Source organism: Gavialis gangeticus, unplaced genomic scaffold (assembly GCF_001723915.1).
Source record: "Gavialis gangeticus isolate Ggan-Ray unplaced genomic scaffold, GavGan_comp1, whole genome shotgun sequence".
Classification (NCBI taxonomy): domain Eukaryota; kingdom Metazoa; phylum Chordata; order Crocodylia; family Gavialidae; genus Gavialis; species Gavialis gangeticus.
In genome coordinates, this window is record NW_017729031.1 from 57,999,422 (window position 1) to 58,013,714 (window position 14,293).

The window sequence follows — 14,293 nt, forward strand, 5'->3', positions numbered from 1 at the left end:
CCCCCCCCCCCCCCCCCAATGTCCCGATTGGCCCCTTGGGTCACCTGGAGGCGAATAAAAGGGGCAGTGTGGGCTGACTCAAGGAAGAGACCAGCAAGGAACAAGTGTCATAGAACTGGCAAGAGCCAAGCCAAGCCAAGCCAAGCCAGTGGGGCAGGAGTAGTACCCCAGAAGAGCCTGAAAGAGCAGGACCTGCAGGCAGCAGTGGGACCCTCAGCAGCAAAGTGAGCAGCTGGCAGGAGAGGCTCCCCACTGGGCTCCAGGATCCCCTGGGAGAGGCTGCAGACAACAAGAGAGGCTCCCCCTACTCCAGGAAGGATCTGAGAAGTGACCTGAGGGGTTCACAGCTCTGTTTCCAGCTCCTCCAATCAGAGACCAGGCAGCTCAATGTGAGGCTGGGCTCTAGTAAGGTCAAGACCCCCTAGCAGGCTGAAACAGCACCACCAGTGGTGGCTGTATAGCAGTGTTCCTGCCTATCACATGGGAGTTCTAGGTTCAAGTCCCAGCTGTAGTGACTTGGCTTGTGAATCACAAGAAGCAAAACTTCTCACAGTGGAAAGGGGCCACTGTGTTGTCCCCCTCCAGGTACCAAGGCTCTATATTTCCTTGACATCTTGTATTTTGTGCCTCTTTATATTTCACCAACCTGTATTGTTTGTTCTGCTGTTTGTCTTATTTTTTGTTTAACCCTGTTTTTTGTTAGTGATCGTAGGTGTCTAACCTTTGTTGAATCCTGCCCCCTTAGGCACTGTAGTGTCCACTATACCCTCTGATTTATGCCTGTTATGTTCCCAGTATTAAAAAGTATATCGTTAAGTCCCCAGTGGTGGTCTGGCTCTGCTCTATAGGGGGAGGAGAGTCTCTACACCTCCTACAGCACTTGTGCACCTGCTTTGATCCCTTCAATTGGAGAGGGGGTACCTCTTGGAGTACTGTCCAGGTTACATCAGCAGTATTTCAGAAGTCTCAGGCTGGGAGGATTGATAAGTCTTAGAAAAAATGCAGCTCTGCTGGGAAATACAAATATATGTAGAAACTCAACTCTAATTCTGGAAAAAATCAGGTCTTTTTACAGATTGTTTACAGAGATTATTGATTGTAAGGTGCACTGATACCACAGTGAGGGTCACAACGGGAGCCTTAAACAACAGCACAGTTGTTAGACTGAATTTTCCAAACCAGTCTGTTTTCTGTATGATTTAACACTAGAAACTAACTTATAAATAAGGCTTGAACAGGTTAAGCAGCTGTATGTGTGACTTTTCCATAATAAAAACTAAAGTGGGTGCAAAACCAAAACTGTTTCCAGGCACCCCCAAAACTGCTCCTGGTAAGAAATTCGCTTTTTGCTAGCAGTCCCTCTACCATAAATGAACTCAATCCAAATCTGGGTCTGAATACTGTACAATTTTAGGAGGTCTGAAGTATTGGATATGGTATCTACCATTAACTAAAATATCAGGCAGAACTGATTCATCTCAGGGTCTGAATCTGATTTAGATGATTTTAGATTTACTTTATTTTCAAATTTCTATAAAAGCCTCATGTAGCTGCCAGATATATGCCTTTTCTAGTTACCTGCAGATGCACTAGTGGTGGCAGCAAATGTGCAATTAGCTTATTCCCAGGTGAATATTCCCTGTGGACAATCTGCTGGAGAGCTCCTTTTCAGACTCTTCCCTATTTAAAGGTATAAGTAATAAACCAGTTGTCATATTCTGCACATTTCAAACTAATTTCTAGTAATATGTCTCAGTGCTATCTCCTTACATTATAATGCTAGTGATGCTAAAATACAGACTATAGAGAGCTAATGACACATGTTAACTCACTCTAACACTGTGTCTCTCTGGAAAAGAGATGCTTTAGCATATAAGTAAAGCAGATGATAAATTGTGGCAGCTTGCAGGATCCGTCTATAACTCAATTGGAGAAACAAGAGGCAGCCACGGGAAATGCAGAAATGGCTACATTAAAGTAAGATGCCAAAAAAAATAGTAGGTATTTAAAAGTAGAAAAGCAGCTTTTACCATGAAGGACGTTTGGCAAATTAGGTCCTTAAACTGCAAGATATCAGGCACTTTCTGGAAAAATGCCCACCACATGTAGTTCCTATTGTAGCAAGTAGAAATTGAGGGGAATTTGGCATCTCAGTATATTGAGCCACTAGTTAATGCATTCAGTTTTTTTCTGTGGGTGCCTTGACAAAGGACATACTGCAGTAGATTCTCTACTGAGGTCAACTGTCCTAGCTTCATTGACTTCACAATTATCATAGCAAGCTTTAGATCAGACTGTCATTGCACCCTGACTTCAGTGGAATTCTGACAAGTTAAACTAGAGATTTTCAACTAGGATCCCATAAGATTCCTTTGAAGGGTGATGCAGGATGCCATGTCATACTAGCCCTACTAGATGTGTAAACACCTACACATGGTTCACAGGATAAACCAGGAGATTGCAAATAGGAATCCACAGTGCCAAAAACCCTCCAACTTGTTGTGGTCTTTCCCAGGTCTTTGAAACAGAAGAACTGTTCTATTATATTTCTAGAGTCAAGAAACAAGTGCAAGCTAATAGCTGATATTTTCTGAGGTGTGTCTTGGGTATAATGAGGTGCCTCAAGGCTAAGAAGATTGCGAACTGCTGATTTAAACCAGAAGGGCATCTTCCTTCTCTATGAATACAGGAAGGTCTACATACAGGAAGTCCACAAACACTAACTAAGCAGAAACATGCACAAAGGAAATAGCTATGTTCTTTGACTACTTTTCCTGGTCCTGTTGTGTTCCTTTAAAATATGCGTCCAACCGCACAGTTCCTGGGGTAATACTTAAATGTTACAGAATTTTATGGTTCCGTTTCTGTTTTTATAGTTGATACCAGGTAAATAGACTCTTCTAGTAAGCTGTTTATATTGGATTTGCTTGTACAAGATAATTTCACCAGGCTTCTGGAGCAGTAAATAAATCAGTGGTGACTCCACTGTTTTCTTAAGCAAAGATGTTGCTGCTGACCATTATGAACCATAATACCTTAAAAGGAAACCAACTGAAAATGTTATGCATCTCAATTTGCCATTTTTATGCTGCTTTGCCTCTATCCACAACTCCTGAACCACTTATTTACTCTGTCATCCCAGTGGGTCTGGAGAGGATGTTTCAAATGAGGAGGCTTTCTTCTGAGCAGACAGCTATTTAAATTTTGAAAGAATCTCAGGTAGGCTGACCAGAATTCCCTGCTAGCCTGTGAGGTCTTAAGTAATCTCACCCAGTACAGTGCTTACCTACCCTTAATGGCAAATGTCATGTAGCTGTAACTCTACACTTAACTGCAGGGTCATCAGTTCTGCAGACATAAGCCCTGACACACCTGTTCTGCTTAGATGCTATGAGTAGCTCCTGATGCTGCCACCCACACTTCAGCCTTTTTTGGGTTGTGTATATTTCTGTTGTTTGTCACTGATATAAAGATTGTAAAAGAGTCTCAGCACTTTACAACCAGTGAAAATCGGCACCAGCTTCATAATTCTGGCACAACATGTCTTCTCTTTGAAGTCCAGTTACTGCTTTTTACAGTTCTATTTTAAAATGTATTAAAGATGTTTAAAAGTGGCAGAGACTTCCAATAAAAGCCATGTTGTCCAGAATCAGGATGCTGGTCCCAATTTAAACTGCCTGTTAAACAATAGTATGTCCAAATAAAAGGGGTCTGATTTACAAAATACATTAGACTGCATGAATGTTTATTGCCTAGTTCTTTTTAAGGTAATTTTCTCTTTATCTTCCCTTATCTACAAACTTTCTTACAACTACTGTATAGTACAGAGGTTCATTCACTATGTTTAAAAGTCAATCATTAACAGAAAACATGAAAATATAACAACAAAAAGATGCTAATAAAATTGTGCATCTGCTCATGTTTGTGTTTTATGATTTAAACAAAAACTTACAATGCCAGCATGAGTTCTTGTAATCAGAATGAGCCAAGATATACCATGTAATACTGTAAATAGCTTCTTCTGTTTATCAGCCAACATTTGTATTCTTTCCATTACAAACTAAAATTTTATGTAGCATAGTATAACACCACACTAGATTGGATTGCCTATTCAAGGGCACTGAATTATCATAAGTGGGACAGTACATTATGAGTCAAGGCAGTAGTTAGTTTGGTGAATCATTTATTCATCATACGTATGTGAATTTTTGAGGGGGCAAGGTCCACTCCATTTTTTTGAGGCGCCAAGGACATTCAGCTGGGACTCAGAAGATCTGGGTTCTGTCTGTTTTGTACCACTGACCTCTTCTTGCTGTGACATTGGACAGGCCACTTCACATCTCTGTCTGCATTTCCCAACCTGCTATATTTCTCATTTATTTGGATAGTAAACCCCTAAGACCAGGGACTCTTCTTTTACAGTAGGATTGAATAATAGGGGTTTATCATGGTTGAAGCCTTTAGGCATCACCATAATAAAAAAAAAAAAACTGCTGTTATGAGTGAACAGACTCCTGTAGGTACTGAGAGCAAAAAGCTATAACTAAAACAGAGCTTGGTCAGTTTATGAAAGGAACTGCATGATATGCTTGTCTCTGATAGCGGGAGCTGCACCCAGTAACCAAGGGACCACCTTTCCTGTCTAATGTTCCTTTTGTGTAATCATAAGATAAGGACACCTAGCATGTGTATAGCAGCTTCTCTGCTGTAGAACCCCTAGGAACACCTTGAATCACTGAGTTTAGTCTTGTTATCCTAGGTAACCCTCTTACATAATCTTGCTATGTAAGAATATTTTGTATCTACTTTAGAAGCATCTTTTAACATTTTTTCTAAGTCCTTTGATAGTAGATGTAATAAAAATCTAATAACATTCTATAATATAAGTCCCTCTCTAGATGTGACTCAAAGCACTATATAAAAATGAATAAATATCAATATTCCCCATTCTGTAGATGGGAATATCAAGGCAGTGCAAACTGTAAAGTAACTTACCCAAGATCATAGCAGAAATAGAACCCAAAGGTGCTAGCAGGCTATCCTATGTCCTCTTTATTGGACCATATTGTGTGTCAGGTAAGTGATACAGTAGCAGTAAATTAGTTATCCCTGTAAGAGTCCAGGTTAGCACATGTTTTCAAAGCTCCGATTAAAAATTTTGTTTCCTAGCCATTTTAAATTAGATGTGTAATTTTGTAAATGAAAGATTGTTTATTTACAGTAAGTGAGCAGCTTTTTTAGTTTAGAGCAGCAAATAAATAAAGGAATACTTTGGTACCAAGGTTCAGATAAATCTTTCTACCACACTCTCATTCAAAATTATATATTCACCTCCTGCTTCCAGAAATAGAAAAGCTGCAGGGGGGTTTAGTCATCCTTAATGAAGAGTAGCATAATTAGATATTTAGAGTAAACATTAAATGGATACAAAAAACAATTTTCTCAGCAGGCAGAGTCTCTATTTTCTATAATTGCATGACAGCATGATGAGTGGAAATTGTGGCAAGGACACAACTCCTCCCTCCTTCAATGGTCTTTCCAAAAAAGATCTTTAATTGCAATAATACAGTAGATCATAAGTTTTAGACTTTTAAAAGTGTTTATAAAGAGCAAAAGAATTGAAATGGGGAATGGGGGGGAAGAGAAGGAATGAACAATTTATCCATATTTTTTATACTTATAGCAATTTCACTGTAGCTGGCTGTATTTACAACCTCTTTGCATTTATTTTCCTTTCAATGGTAGCAATGTCTTTAGAAACAATGAATATTAATATTCAACCTAGGAAAACATGTTTAATTAAAAAACCTGATCCTAATTCTTATTCTCATCCAATCGGGCAACAGAAACCTATTACATGAGCTATATATCCAGTGAAAAACAAACCAATGCACCAGCGTTCCAAGATGACTTGGAATAACAAAACTGAGAAAAATCAGAAGTTGTTCAGATAATTCATGAATAAAACAAAAGACCAAATTTTTTGAATAAGTTGTCTTCTGCAAATTATTCAGTCAGGTGTAAACATCATGGAACTCAATTTATCTGCCTGGAAGATGAAGGACTGAGCCAAAAAAACCTTGAATTGATCCCACTGGGATCTGTGTAAGTCACAGGATCACAATTGTTTCAAAAGATTTGACCATTAGGCCACCTATTCGAAACTGTGATGTTATTAAAATGAAGTGCATCTAAAATAATTTTCACGTGTCTTGGAAGACACTATTCCAAATATAATTATTCTCTTTATATTTGAGCAAATACGACATAACAGGCGAGGGCTACAAAGGTAAAAAGGAAGACTAAGGTAGAAGGGAGGAGGTGGACAAGAATATGAAAAGGTCACCACTATACCTAAAGGTTTTAAGAAGCTAAAATTATGATGACAAAATTACCTGCACACAAGCTTACAAACATAGTTTGATGACAGAGTGAGAGAGAAGAGAGTGACATGGAGCACTGAAACAAACAAAAACACCAAGCCAAGATAGTAAAAGAGTATTAATTCAAACTTACCTAAGAAAAGTTTTCTAAAGCAAGACTGTAATGGCATGCCACATTCACATATTTATCATGGACAATGTTATGTAGGATATGGTTAGGTAAATCAAAATGGGCTAAGTATCATATGCATTGTTTGTATTGCCAAGTTACAGTCTATTTAAACTGAAGTACATCCTGCTGTCACTGAAAGTCTTCTCATCTTGGAAGGTTTTGTCTCCATTTAAAAGGCACCTATTTATCAGTGTTTTAGGAATTTCAGCTATATATTCTTATATATAATGCTAGCATCACTAGCATTTTATATTCTTAGTTTTTTCACATCACAGATGACAGTCCTTTGGTACTGAGTATGTACCTGCATCACCAGTTACACTGGAAATTGTGGAGGGTCCTACCTCTACTGAAATAACCAGTGGCAGTGGTCATAAATTATTTCTGGCCTTTATATAAAGCTCTACCATTCCACTGATGATACAGCTATGGACAGGGGTGAGGGTCTTTTTGTCCATCTCTTTCCTCCGCCCTCCCATTAACTATGGCATGTGATTCTTGACAACTTGACTGATTGCCTTCAATTCCTTAGAATCCAAAGCCAAAAGTGAAATAAATCAATCCTACTATTATTAAATGAGGTCAGTGATTAGATTGGAGCAATAAGGCTGAAAGACAGGGATTCCCCCCCTCCCAAATGAACAGAGGAAGATAAATAAGAAAGGTTGATAATATCTACCATATTCTTCCCAGCCTGCATCTAAAGATTTTCTTTAAGGTAAAGAAGACTGCCAAGTATGAGAGTGACTGATGTTGCTACTTGTGAATGGGACTGGGACCTAAGGAACAGAGACTGGGATAAGGGACCCGATAATCTCACAATGTCCCTTCCAGCCCTACACTTCTGTGCATCTGTAAACACAGAGACTAAATCCGCTAGACAAGGAGATATAGAGTCCTATGTCAAAAATATTATATAACAATCTAATTAGACTGCATCATAATGAAGTAAGATCACACAGTACCCTTCGACTTTGATATTTCCCAACACCTGAGTGCTTGACTTCAACATTTTAATATGAACCTGATATTCTTCCAGTGTCCAAGTAGTCAAGCGGAACAATGTATCACTTCCTTTTGCAGCAACCTTTCACACACACATTCAGAGAAGTTTAGGACTGGATGGGACCTTGTGAGATCATTGGGTCCAGCCCCCTGCTCTGGGCAGGAAAGACTGCTGGGGTCAAATAACCCCAACAAGGTGTGCATCCAGTCTCTTTTTGAAGATCTCCAGGGTAGGTGCCTACACCACCCCCACTGGGAGTCTATTCCAGAGTCGGGTCACATGAACCTTGAAGAATGTTTTTCTTATATCCACACTGATACCTTCTTCTAGGAGTTTATGACCACTGCTCCTGGTTTTCTCTTGGGGTGCTTTGGTGAATAGCTGTTTGCCTAGACCCTGATGCTCTCCCCTGATATATTTGTAAACTCCCACCAAATTTCCCCATTCTCTGAATAGGCTGACCAGTCCCATATCTGTCAGCCTTTCCTCATTTGGCTTGTAGGGCTGCGTGAAATTTCAACGGGTGTTTTGTTTTGAAGCTGTTTTGATGCATTTCCAGCTTGAAACAGTGAAATCGAAATTAAACAAAAGGCTTTGAAATGAAACCGGGGCTTTCAAAACATTTAAAGTTTTGAAGCTGGGCTTGCTGCAGCTAAGCAGAAACTAAGGAGAGGGAAGAACTGCTCTCTGATATTGACAACTAACTCCCTGTTTGATTCCCCAGCTCTCTGATCGCTCCCCTCAGGTCTCAGATCATTTCCCCAGCTCCTCCCGGGGGCGTGGGCCCCTGATCTACATGCAGGTTTTCAGCTGGCTACCACTGAAACTGCAGCAGCAGCCTGCTGAAACCCAGCACACAGATCTAGGGGGCCCGCACCCCACAGGAAGAGCTGAGGAAGCAATTGGAGAGCTGGGGAATCAAACCGGGAGCTGGGGGGATAATCAGGTCCCTGATCATTTCCCCCAGTTCCTGGGTGGATTCCTCAGCTCCCTGCTCTTTTCCTCAGCTCTCTGATCACTTCCCTCAGCTCTTCCCAGGGGACATGGGCCCCTGGATGATGCTAGATGATAGCAGGCTGCCACTGCTGGGTGGGACCGGTGCTAGGCGCAGCCTGGGCCAAGCGCTGGGAAGCCTGGTGCTGCCACTGGCCTTAGCTGGCAGCGGCAGCCTGCTATCATTCCACACACAGATCCAGGGGCCTGCACTCCCCAGGAAGAGTCTGGCACAGCCCCGAAGCCCTCCCAGGGGGCACAGGCCCCCAGATCTGCAACTCAGATAACAGCATACTGCCACTGCCAGCTGGGGCAAGCGGCAGCATCAGGCTTCCTTGGACTTCAGCTGGCTGCACCGAGCACCGGTCCCAGCTGGCAGCAGCAGCCTGGTGTCATCCTGCATGCAGATATGGGGGCCTGTGCCCCCAGAAGGAGTCTGGCACATCCTCGCAGCCATTCCGGGGGCTCAGGCCCCCGGATCTCCATGCAGGATGACAGCAGGAAACACTGTCCCTTTGAAAGGGCAAAATGGAAGTTGAAATGAAACAGTGCTGTTTCACACAGCCCTAATGGCTTGCTCTTCAGGCCTCTAATCATATGAGTGGCTCTTCTATGGACTAGTTTAAGCTTCTCCACATCCTTCTTGAAGTGTGCCATCCAGAACTGGATGCAGCACTCCAGCTGTAGCCTTACCAATGCCAAGTAGAGTGGGAGAATAACTTACTTAATTTTGTTTGAAATGCATCAGTTGATGCATGCCAATGTATTGTTTGTTCTATTAACTATAGCATCACACTGGTGCATAGATGGCAGAAGACCATTACCTGGTCTCCAGACTAATTCTTTCAATGCTTCCTCAAAGGCCATGTTTTTTTAGATCCCATCATCATTTTTGTTATTTTCTTTTGGCAGCCTCTTTCCTTGCCTACCTCTTTCTTGAAATCTGGTGCACAAAACTACATACTGTACTCCTGCTGAGGCTTTCCCAGCATCCAGTTGAACAGAAGGATTGCTTCCTGCATCTTACATGCAACACTCCTGTTCATACCAGCTATGAACTGCCTGCCCAGAGGAGTTTTCTAGCTATTGACTCCTCTGTGAAATCCTATGAAATATGAACTTCCATATCTACTCAGGAGAACTTTTACAATCTTTTCTCCAGTGTCTGATGAAAGGTGTTTGTGCCCAAAAGCTTTCAATTAAAGAATTATTTTTGCAAAAATCTTGGTGGTCTAATAAAAGATATCATCTCTACTATGAGCCCTGATTGCTTTTTACACTCCTGTTTATACATTTCCTGTATAATATTCGCATTGTTTTTTGCAACCTTTTGACATTTGCTTTGTTGTGAACTCCGGGATCCTTTTCAATGGAACTTGTCTTGCTGTTGTTCCGCCAGTTTACATTAATTCCTGATGTCTGTGACCCTTCTGACTCCTTATAATTTACATTCAGTTAAAACATTAACTAATCTTGGGGGGTCATTATTCACACAGTTACTCTCACTCTATTAAATGGAATTATTCACATGACTAAGTCATGTGAGTGAGTATTGCACAATCACCCCATATTCATCAGTTTCCTTTAAAGGGTAACTAAGTTTGTGGATATTTCATTAGGCTTTCAATTAGTATTCTGGTGTTACTTTTAATACTATATATATACAATTATATTAAATTAGTTCCTTTTAACCTGCAAACTTTATATAGAGCCAAATATCAAATTGTATGGAATATATCCCATACATGGGATATATTCTCCCATCCCACATACATAATGGAGAACTATGATAATCACTCCCACTGCTAAATACTTATTTAAAACATGCCAAGGTAAGTATAACAGAGGTATAAATACCTTATTTCTAAACAGAGAAATATATTTTTAATATATCGACAAAGGATAGGCCTAGAACTGTTGCATGTTTGCCTTTGAGAATCTACTACTATAAAACTGGCTGTTGGTGCTCAATATCCACATGCAATCTTCCCAGCCTGTATAGGCAATCATAGCACTTCATTGTCCAGTGCTATCATTACAATATTGTTATCATCTGAGCTTGAGTCTGACACTTTCTCTAAGACCTTTCAAATAACCCCTTTACTAGGCTTCAGTACCAAACCATTCAGGGCAAATCTCTGCTTTGTGCTTGTCAGCCTTAATAGACTGGATGTCACTTTTGCCTGTAAAAAGTGCCCGCTCTTCAGCTGTCAGTCAGTCCTTGTGGTGTCATCTGAGAGCGTGGCTGGAGCCGGCTGGATTAGAGGGTAGTTACCATAGCTGTCAGATTACTGACAACCTGACACCCAGATTCCCAACTTCCTTTTACTGTATTTGGTTTCCATCTAGCTCCTTGGACCTTTCTTAAGGTGGATCCTTCTGTTCGAATTAAATAATAATTTTTGTAGGCATCCAGAAAAGTTTTGTTGTTTTGCTTTCTGATCCTTCTTTAGGTTTTTGTTTGTTTGTTTGTTTTTAATCACTCACATTTAAAGGATTCTTTTTGTAGCATTGCCATGTTTTGTGAATTTCTGGGAATGGAAGAAAGAAATATCCTAATATTCCCAAGCCAATAAAATTATTATTAAAAAAAAAATCTGAATATTATTGAGATATTGAGGATATTTTAATTGTAGGTAAGTTTCTTCAGGCTTTTTGGTTTTTCCACATTTTTTCTTCCATATATTTAAATAATGTCAATACCCCATTCACTCAGTACTTGCCCTGGTCTTCTACATCCTCAACAGTCTCAACAGGGTAAAAAGTATATGATATCGTATATAGTTAATATTTTTTTGAAATTAGCATTCTTTTATAAAACATTACTTATTTCTGATCATAAATTGCTACTTTTGCTCACATTGCTTGTGTTTTCATGGAAAAGAGAAAGAGAGTTTTATAGTGAAATTCTTAACTCAAGTTTGTTATCTTGCTGTAAAATCCTAACTGAGACAAACTATTGCAGTCTTTTCAACATGTAATTAATTGAGGTAAAGTCTATGTCAGTCCCTCTGGATGTTCCCCGCCAGCCTGAGAGTAGGTGTGGGAAAAGGGAATGTGCCTGCTGTTGTTGCCACCACTGTCATCTCTGGGTGTTTCTGAGTCCATAAGTAGCTTAGCTGGAACAGGACAGGAGTGGGTCTGGAGCCATCCCTCCCTTACCCCCAGTAGGTCAGCTGGAGGCAGAGGAGGGGGGAATGACAGGGTAGGGGATGTGCTTCTGTGCACAGAAGGGGGGAAAGGAGGAAGGGAAGATCTTAACCTGATTGAGGGACTTAAAGAAAAAAGTTCTCAGATGCTGCTCCACAGGGCAGTGGAGGTTGGGAGAAGTGACACAGCCACCCCACAGTGCCAGTTGCTGCTTCTGCGCCCCTCTTTACAAAATCTTGGATCCGCCCATGGCAGTATCTAACATGCATCTCTTGCAATTGCAAGCATATACTTCGTAAAGAAAATGCTGTGGAGGTAAGGGAGATGGAATCTGCCTGGCCCACTAGTACAAAAGCATGCTGGGAGCTACAGAACAGAGCATCTGCGACAGCATTGGATCAAATAGTAGCCACTCATGATTTCTGGCTTTATCACCATGGATCAAGTATCACCCACCTTCATTTTAGCCTGTTTGAGACCAGTCCCCTTCTGCAGGCCAGAGAATTGCCTCAGTTAGCTGTTCTGCTGGCATAGGTTTGGTAGCATGGACCCACTCTTAGGGCCCTGCACAGATCCTATGCACTTGGTAGATTTACCTTAAATGCTGAATAAGTCTGTCTCAGGTGTTTTCTCAGTAACGTTACTTTAGTAGTAGAATATTGAAGAAGAATCACTGGTGTCATGCGATAACCAGGAATGAAAACATTGTTTGAATGTTCAAGTTACATTTACCTGACCCTATGTCTTAATATTTCCTTTGCACATCTTTTATAGTCTTACAAACTCATGGTTTCATGTTTTTATAAAACACAAGACTTAAGCAAATAGGTAATTTACAGCTTAGAGGCATTGTGAAGACATCATCAGGAGCTCTCTAACAGACTAAATCTGGATTTTTTTAAATAGGTAGGAAATACATTATGCTGTATGAACTTTGCTACCTTTTCCTATTTCTCTTCTGCATTTCCCCCCTTACATTTCATGCTCATGTAGCTGTTCCTTGTAAGGCAGATAGGTGTGATTATAAATACCTCATATCTCAGCTAACCTTGCTAACTTCCTATCAGCAGGCAGAAGTGGAGTGCTGCCTTTATGCAGCAGCTGAGACATTCAGGAATCCAGATCCTGCAAAAGAGCATGTATGTGATGCAGGCACAGTGCAAAGCAAACTTCAGTAGCTGATACAGTAAAGAACACTGGAGAAATGTATAGTATCTGATGGCCATCATCTCTTGGATTGTGTCTTTTGGCTCTGCATACAGCTACCATAGTAACTACTGGGATAAAGAGAGGTCACGTTAGTCTGAAGTTAGGCAGAAGGTAAGGCAAGGTATCACCTTAGATCAACTCAAGTTAGACTATCGGGCCTTGTTGCATATTACATTTAAGATGTGTTAATTTCACTTAAAACACTAGTCTGATCACTGAAGAAGTAAAACACATGCTAAGTATCATTAGTGTAGTGTAGCAAAGTTAGGACTTTTCCAGAGAGAAGTACCTCCAGATGGTGTCACGTTTTGAGCTAACATCCAACTGCTCTATGGTGATAATACAATCAGGAGACTCTCATGAGTCTCCTGGGAGAAATTCATGGCGGGGAGGTGGGGGAACTGGGTGAGGTTCTGGGACTGGGACTGACAAATAGCTGTTAGGTAATACAAGCCATCAGAGTGAGTTTAAAACTCTGACTGGGAGGAGACGGGGATGACAAGCAGCTGTTTGTCAGTCAGTTCCATGTCCACAGCACACTGGTGTCTTCAATGGAGCCATGTCATATTACACTTGAGATGTTTTATTTAAATTGTAGTAAGCATTAGCATGTGACTGCTCAGAAAGTTTTCTAACTCACAGTAATGCTTACTACGATCTAGATAAAATATACCCCAAGTGTAACATGTAACATGGCCACTAAGATGCCACTCTCCCCTGCCTATTTGGATAAAGTTAATTATTGCTATAAGGGTTGGTCCCCCATTTGCTAGATAGGGACCATCAGATACTAATGCTGTCAAGAGATCTAGATCCTTTTTTAGCTCTTATCATCAAGAAATAGATTGATTTAGGAACTCTTATCTTCCTATTACACTGAAAAAATTAAACAGATATATCATAGGCTCTTTATTTTATTTGTCATACCCATTTTCCTGATTTGTATGACCCCTTGCCTCAAAAGATATGGAAATAAAAGTATTTCTATAGCCACTTGAAATAACCTCAGGTTTTGTACTTTTAAATCAACACTCCACTTTTCATAGTGCAAAACTGAAATCCTTTTCAGTCCTCACTTTGAGAGCTTGCTTCAAAGGGGGCTGGATAAATATTTACTATAGATTTCAGGAGGCCTTTTTATTATTCCATAAATATAATTTGTCAGCAGGGGTGCAAATCTTAAGGCTGATCCTGCCTCCTGCAATCAAATGGCTAGAGAGAGGGAAAAGGAAAACTGGTAACAAATTAATGATAAGATACCAGGAAAACAATAGGGCTCCTTTGCTTTGTTGATGTGTCCCATCATGAACCCAATTCATTTAAATCTGCCTTTTTATATTGATTTTAAATCCAGTGCTTTTACTGAAAATAGAGTCTAAA